Here is a 6725-nt window from a genome sequence, read left to right on the forward strand (position 1 = left end):
CCTGTTCCTATGCTGTATTGTTCTTTGTTCTTTGATCATTTTGCTCTTATTTATATTTCTCGCTACATAAGGGTCGCCCACACACCTTGCATACTCCAGGGTTGGACAAACAGATGCTTTGTAAACTATAACTCTTTTAATAATAATAATTTTGTTGCAATACCAAAGATTCCTCCTCTGAAATTCAAGAACCCTGTTTACTTGGATGTTACCAGCTAAATGCAGAATCCCCATTGAAATTGTTTTAAGCTGAATCACCCAGGTTTGGTTGTGTATCTACCTGTTGGAGAATTTTATTGCAGAGTTAAAGCTATCTGTTGGTGGAGTCTTTTTGATCAAACGTTTGGTCATCTGCTCACATAGTTCAGCATCACAATGTCTACTCGTTTAACGATGCTATATAATTGAAAGTTGGTGTGCTTGGGAACTGAATCCTGTCTATGTGCATTAATCCAATTCAATCTCCCATCAGGGAACGCTGCTTCACCTTCATAAGTTAATAAGATATAGGAGCAGAAGTAGGCCATTCGACCCAGCTCGTCTGCTCCACCATTCTATCGTGGCTGATATATCCCTCATCTGTGACCTACAATGGTACAGACAAAGAGCTGGATTGTAAAATCAGCCAGAGCATCTCCTCTCTAGAACATATGACCTAGGAGCAGGAGTAGGCAATTTAGCCTCCCGAGCCTAAGTGCCCTCAATGTGATCATGGCTGATCCCATCCTGGCCTTAACTCCACCGTTTTGTTCTCACTGGAACGAAGGAGGTTGAGGGGCGACCTGATAGAGGTCTACAAAATTATGAGGGGCATAGACAGAGTGGATAGTCAGAGGCTTTTCCCCGGGGAAGAGGGGTCAATTACTAGGGGGCATATGTTTACGGTGAGAGGGGCAAGGTTTAGAGTAGATGTACGAGGCAAGTTTTTTACACAGAGGGTAGTGGGTGCCTGGAGCTCGCTACCGGAGGAGGTGGCGGAAGCAGGGACGATAGTGACATTTAAGGGGCATCTTGACAAATACATGAATAGGATGGGAATAGAGGGATACGTACCCAGGAAGTGTAGAAGATTGTAGTTTAGTCGGGCAGCATGGTCGGCACGGGCTTGAAGGGCCTGTTCCTGTGCTGTACATTTCTTTGTTCGTTGGTGTTCTTTGTCCTGCCCGTTCTCCATAACCCTTCAATCCATTACCAATTAAAAATCTGTCTAACTCCTCCTTAAATTTACTCACTGTCCCTGCATCCACCGCACTCTGGGATAGCGAATTCCACAGATTCACAACGCTTTGGGTGAAGTAGTTTCTCCTCAAATCTGTTTTAAATTTGCTCCCTCCTATTCTAAGATTGTGACCTCTCATTTTAGAATGCCCCACCAGAGGAAGCGTCTGCTCGACGTCTACTTTATCCATACATTTTAGCATCTTGTATACCTCGATTTGATCTCCCTCTTTCTTCTAAACTCTAAAGAGTATAGGCCTAAACTGTTCAATATCTCCTCATACGACAAACCCCGCATCTCTGGAATCAATCCAGTGAACCTCCTCTGAACTGCCTCCAATGTCACTCTATCTTTCCTCAAATAAGGGGATCAAAACTGTGCCAGGTGCAGTCTTACCAATGTCTTGTATTGTTGCAACAACACTTCCTTACCTTTATACTCAATTCCTTTAGCTATAAATGTCAACATTCCATTTGCTTTCCTTATTATCTGCATGTTCGTTTTCTGTAACTCATACGCAAGAACACCCAGATCCCTCTGTATCGGAGCATCCTGAAGTCTATCCCCATTTAGATAATAAAGTGCTGTCATAATATACACAGAAGTATATGATGGTGCACAGACAGACAGTGAGTGACACAAAGGATGACCAATGAACATACAAAACACAGCAGCCAATCACCAGACAGGACACGGTCACTATATAACCAGGGGGCACTAGTTTTCCCGCTCTCTTGGGATGCAGCCTCTGAGACAGTTAGAGCCTGTGAGCAACAACTAGAACATCCACCATGTGGTAGTAAGATAGTCTGGTCAGGTTAGCCTCAGGTCTCCAGTCAACTCAGCATAGTGTCAACCCACAGTTCAAGCATGTTTAATAGTTAAGAGTTTAATAAAATAGAGTTGCATTTCTTCAAGTGTTGGAAGCCTGTCACTCTCTCTGCTACAGTAAACACAGTCCTCGCAGACCCAGCTTACCCAACACATCAGGTGCCTTTCCATTTTTTTCAACCAAATTGCATGACCTCACACTTATCCACGTTAAACTCCATCTGTCACATTTTGGCCCACTCTCCTAACCTATCTATATCCATTTGTAAGGTTCTTATTTCCTCATTGCAACTTCCTGTCTCGCCTATTTTTGTGTCCTCTGCACCTGAAGATTCAACTTCAGCTAAACTGCAATTATGCATACTTATGTTAGATTGACCCATAAGTAGAAAGAGTGGAAAATAAAGCAACCAGCACAGCTGGAACCTTTGTGTAGTTTCATTATTAACACATTTCTACAGAAGACATGTGTACACATATTGTGCATAGACATGTTAGCCTGCTTCAAGGGCACCATATAGCATAATTTTGATTTGGGATTGAAGTGTTGGTCCCAGCTACAATGGTGCGTGGGAGAAATAATAACGAGGGCTGAAACCAACAAGGTATGATTATTCTGTCAATGTGACAAGGAAGTCTATTTTCACTTTAAATGAAACCACAAATGACTAAACTCCTTCAAATGTATATATTTTTATCTTTGGCACTGTTAAGATTACTCCAGCAAAGGAATGATTCCTGTGATTTCAGATGATGTTGATAAACCACTGACTGAAATGATGCTCTTGCAGTCTGTGATGGTACCTTTCAAATGTGTTACAACAATGCACCCTGAAACACTTGTTCCAAATATGCTGACAATTAGCAACATATACAGACAAGCCTGCTGGCAGGGCTACTTGTTGTTTACCAAAATAGTGATACTTTTTGGGGAAGAACCTCCCATTCAGCTGGCCAAGGTGTGGCAAAATCATAGAATCTCGACAGTGCGGAAGGAGACCATTCGGCCTCTCGAGTCAGCACTGACCCTTCAAATGAGCACTCTACCCATTTGCATTCTCCCGTACACCTGCCCTATCCTCGTAACCTAACGTGCACAGCCCTAGACAAGAAGGGGCAATTTAGCATGGCCAATCCACCTAACCTTCACATCTTTGGACTGTGGGAGGAAGCTGGAGCACCAGGAGGAAACTCATGTAGACATAGGGCGAACATACAAAATCCACACAGACAGAGGGTGTTGCAGGCTGTGCCAGCATTTATTGCCCAGCCCAATTTTCCCATGAGGAGCAGTTAAGAGTCAACAACATTACTGTGGGTCTGGAGTCACACTGAGGCCAGACCAGGCAAGGATGGCAGATGGGTTTTTAAGACAATTGACAATGGTTTCATGGTCATCACTCGGCTTTTCGTTCCAGATTTTTATGGAGTTTAAATTCCACCCTCTGCAGTGATGGTATTTGAGCCTGGAACTCCACTGCAGTATTCTAGGTCACTAGTCCAGTGACAATACCACTACATCACCACATCCCCACTCTTTCGGCAGCTTGTTGCCCACTTAACTGACCTCTCTAACTTTCTCCACTCCCTCTGTGTCCTCACCAAAACTCCATTTGCCATCCAACGTGCGATCATCAGCTAAATTTTAAGCACAGGCCCCAGTGAGAATTGAACTCACAACCCCTGGTTTACTAGCCCAATGCTCTAACCACTGAGCTATGGAGCCTACTGCTTCACGTGGATGTGCATAAAGAAGGTTACACTTGGGGAGCACGAGAAGTTCTGAGGAAAATTGTCCTGATAATTTGTTGTTCAATTAAAAATGAACTGAGGTGCATTTATCGTCTCTTTTTATTTTGTTTTGTGTGAAACTGAGGAATAAATAAGAAACAAAATTGAAAAGGCATGCCACTCATTTGGCAAAAAACAAAACCTGTATTAACATGAAAAAACAATCTTTTGAAGTTGCTTTTTGTCATGCAAACTGGATGGGGCCTCGTCCAGCATGACAGCATGATGCATTTTAAAATTGTTAAAGTTATTATTAAACAAAAAATAATGAGGGAATTGGTTCTCACGTACAGCTGGTTCTGTCAGCTGCAATGACAGATGGCTTGATAGCGAGTGCATTGTGTTTGTTTCTGTGCAGTGCACTGCCGCAGAAGCAAGCCAATGTTGCAGCTGCTCAACTGTACAGCCACCTGCAAAATGGCAGCACTTCCAGCAGCATCCCAGCAAGGCCAAAACCATACTGTTCTATATTAGTAACCAAGGTGCTTCTGTGAAATACCTGTTTATCAGTGGGACAATGGAATTTGACATTTAAAATAAATAGATCAGAACTTCCATTGAACACACAAGCATGGGAATTTTGTCATCAATAGCGCGCAGTCATTTTTCATCCTTTTTTCAAATGTAGTGAACATTCTACTTTTAAGCTGCAATTCTTTTGGTAATATAGGTAATATATTCGCAATCTCCCACCAAAAGTGTAAAAATATTATCTTACTGTGAACTATTTCTCTTGCGATCGTTCTCATTTATCTTTATAAAGAGGAATGCATTTTTTATCCTCCACAAGACAGGAATTCATTTTGGGGCGCAGTTGCTATCTGGTGAGAACTCTTCAGCACCTCATCTGACAAGCCATTCTTCATGTGGGGATAATAACATTGCTCAGAGCGCCTCTATGTCTCCTCAATCGGGTCTCTATTGTTCAGCATGGAAACCTTGGATACTGAGCATTGTGAACTGGCAGTGGTTCCTATTGTCAGATCTGGATGTGGACGTTTGCAAAAATAGAATCAAGGCTGGAAGAGGTCAACCAAAGCTCTTTAACTTTGTTGTTTAGGTTTCCATGGGGTGCATGAAAGGAACGTGGGAAGACCAGGAATGTTCCTTAACCCTGCCCTGAGTTTCCTTTCAGAATTGCAATCTTTATTAGTGTCAAAAGTAGGCTTACATTAACACTGCAATGAAGTTACTGTGAAAAAACCCTCGTCGCCACATTCGGAGCCTGTTTGGGCACACAGAGGGAGAATTCAGAAGGTCCAAATTACCTAACAACCATGTTTTTCGGGACTTGTGGGAGGAAACCGGAGCACCCGGAGGAAACCCAAACAAACACGAGGAGAACGTGCAGACTCCACACAGACAGTGACCCAAGTCGGGAATCTAATCCGGATCCCTGGTACTGTGAGGCAACAGTGCTACCCACTGTGCTACCGTCTCATTCAGCGCAGGCAATGAATATATTATTAATGAGTCTCATGCAAATTGAAGATTAGAAGGATTCCCTTCTCTGAAACAAAATAGCAGAGGCGTTGAATAAACTCACAGATGTTGTTGTGTTACTTACATCCATGAAAGGCCAACATACCTGGGAAGAATTAGATTGAGATCTGTAAACATTCTTGCCAATTTCAATGAACAAAGGTTGTACAGAATCTGATGATTCTCATAAAGCTGGCACAGTAGATATGCCAAAGACTTAAACTGATCAGAGTATTATAAAATGTTAGTTTAAATTCGACATACATTCTGGGATTTGTAGGGGAAAGTAGCGCAAAATTTTAGAAATAATTTTGTAAGAATTAACTGGTTGGACTAGACTTAAATGACGTTCCTCTAATCCATGCTTTCTTATTTTGTTTATTACGATCCCAGACCAGATCCCAACAGTGGCCAGGATACTGGACCAAAACCCCAATATTTTAGTGCACTTGTAAGACTGTGCACAAAGAATGATTTGCTCCAAGAGTAATTGCATGAAAAAATAGGGATTTGGTATTTCTAAAGCAAAACTTTATTGTGAATACCACATTAAACTTTTTAACTTCACACTCAAAAAGATTAGTTCACAATTATCCTTTAACACCAGCACTCAATTTACCATAAAACAACAAGAAAAGAAACACACAGCTCTCAATCTATCTTAAACTTAGCATGGCATAGAGTAATAGTCGTTTTGTAAAACAGATTTGGCTCCTGTTAGAATCCCTTCAGACTCTGGCTGAATATCTTCACAAAGCTGGTTCACCTGGCATGTTTCTGCTTCTTCCTTTTCCCCAGATAAGATTGTTGTACTTTACATGTTATTACTCTTTTATAACTATCCTACTGTGGGTGAATTGTGGACTCAGGGTCAGGCAGTTCAGAATTCAACTACTCTCTCTCCTGGAGCCTTCTCCTAAACCGCATCTTTCCTCCTAAACCGCCTCTTTGCATTCCTGGGCCCTACTGAGAAATTATCTCATCTCTCAAAGCTGATAAACAAATGATCTTTGCCGGCTGCAAAAGCACATTTACTCCCCAGGGACCTCCCAAGTCAAATCACATTCCTCTGGTCAATTTTACCTGCTGTTTCCTGGAAGCAAAACAAAATCCTTTGTAAAAACATGACTTCTGCGGTCAAATGCACTATAACCCCAGCCATTTATCCCTTAAATTGTCCCAATATTTAGAAACCAATATTCCTAAAATCCTCCATTTGTCACATGTTGGACATGGACAGCATGGAACTGTTTAGTCCCCAGGCACCAACTCTGGATATTTAAAAATCATATTCCCTTGTTTATAGCCTTCCATGGCCTCCCAATCTCTAGCATTAGAAATCCCCTTAAATCACTCTATTCCTCTGACTCCGGCCTTTTGGACATTCTCACCACCCCATCCT

General features: G+C 42.0%; 1 non-coding gene across 1 annotated transcript; it reads right to left on the bottom strand.

The window, feature by feature from the left end:
* Positions 1 to 3703: 3703 nt before the first annotated feature.
* Positions 3704 to 3776, bottom strand: trnat-agu (transfer RNA threonine (anticodon AGU)). Its single transcript has one exon. It is a non-coding gene; the product is annotated as a tRNA-Thr (tRNA).
* Between the last annotated feature and the right edge of the window lie 2949 nt (positions 3777 to 6725).

This window comes from Scyliorhinus torazame, unplaced genomic scaffold (assembly GCF_047496885.1).
Source record: "Scyliorhinus torazame isolate Kashiwa2021f unplaced genomic scaffold, sScyTor2.1 scaffold_267, whole genome shotgun sequence".
NCBI lineage: Eukaryota > Metazoa > Chordata > Chondrichthyes > Carcharhiniformes > Scyliorhinidae > Scyliorhinus > Scyliorhinus torazame.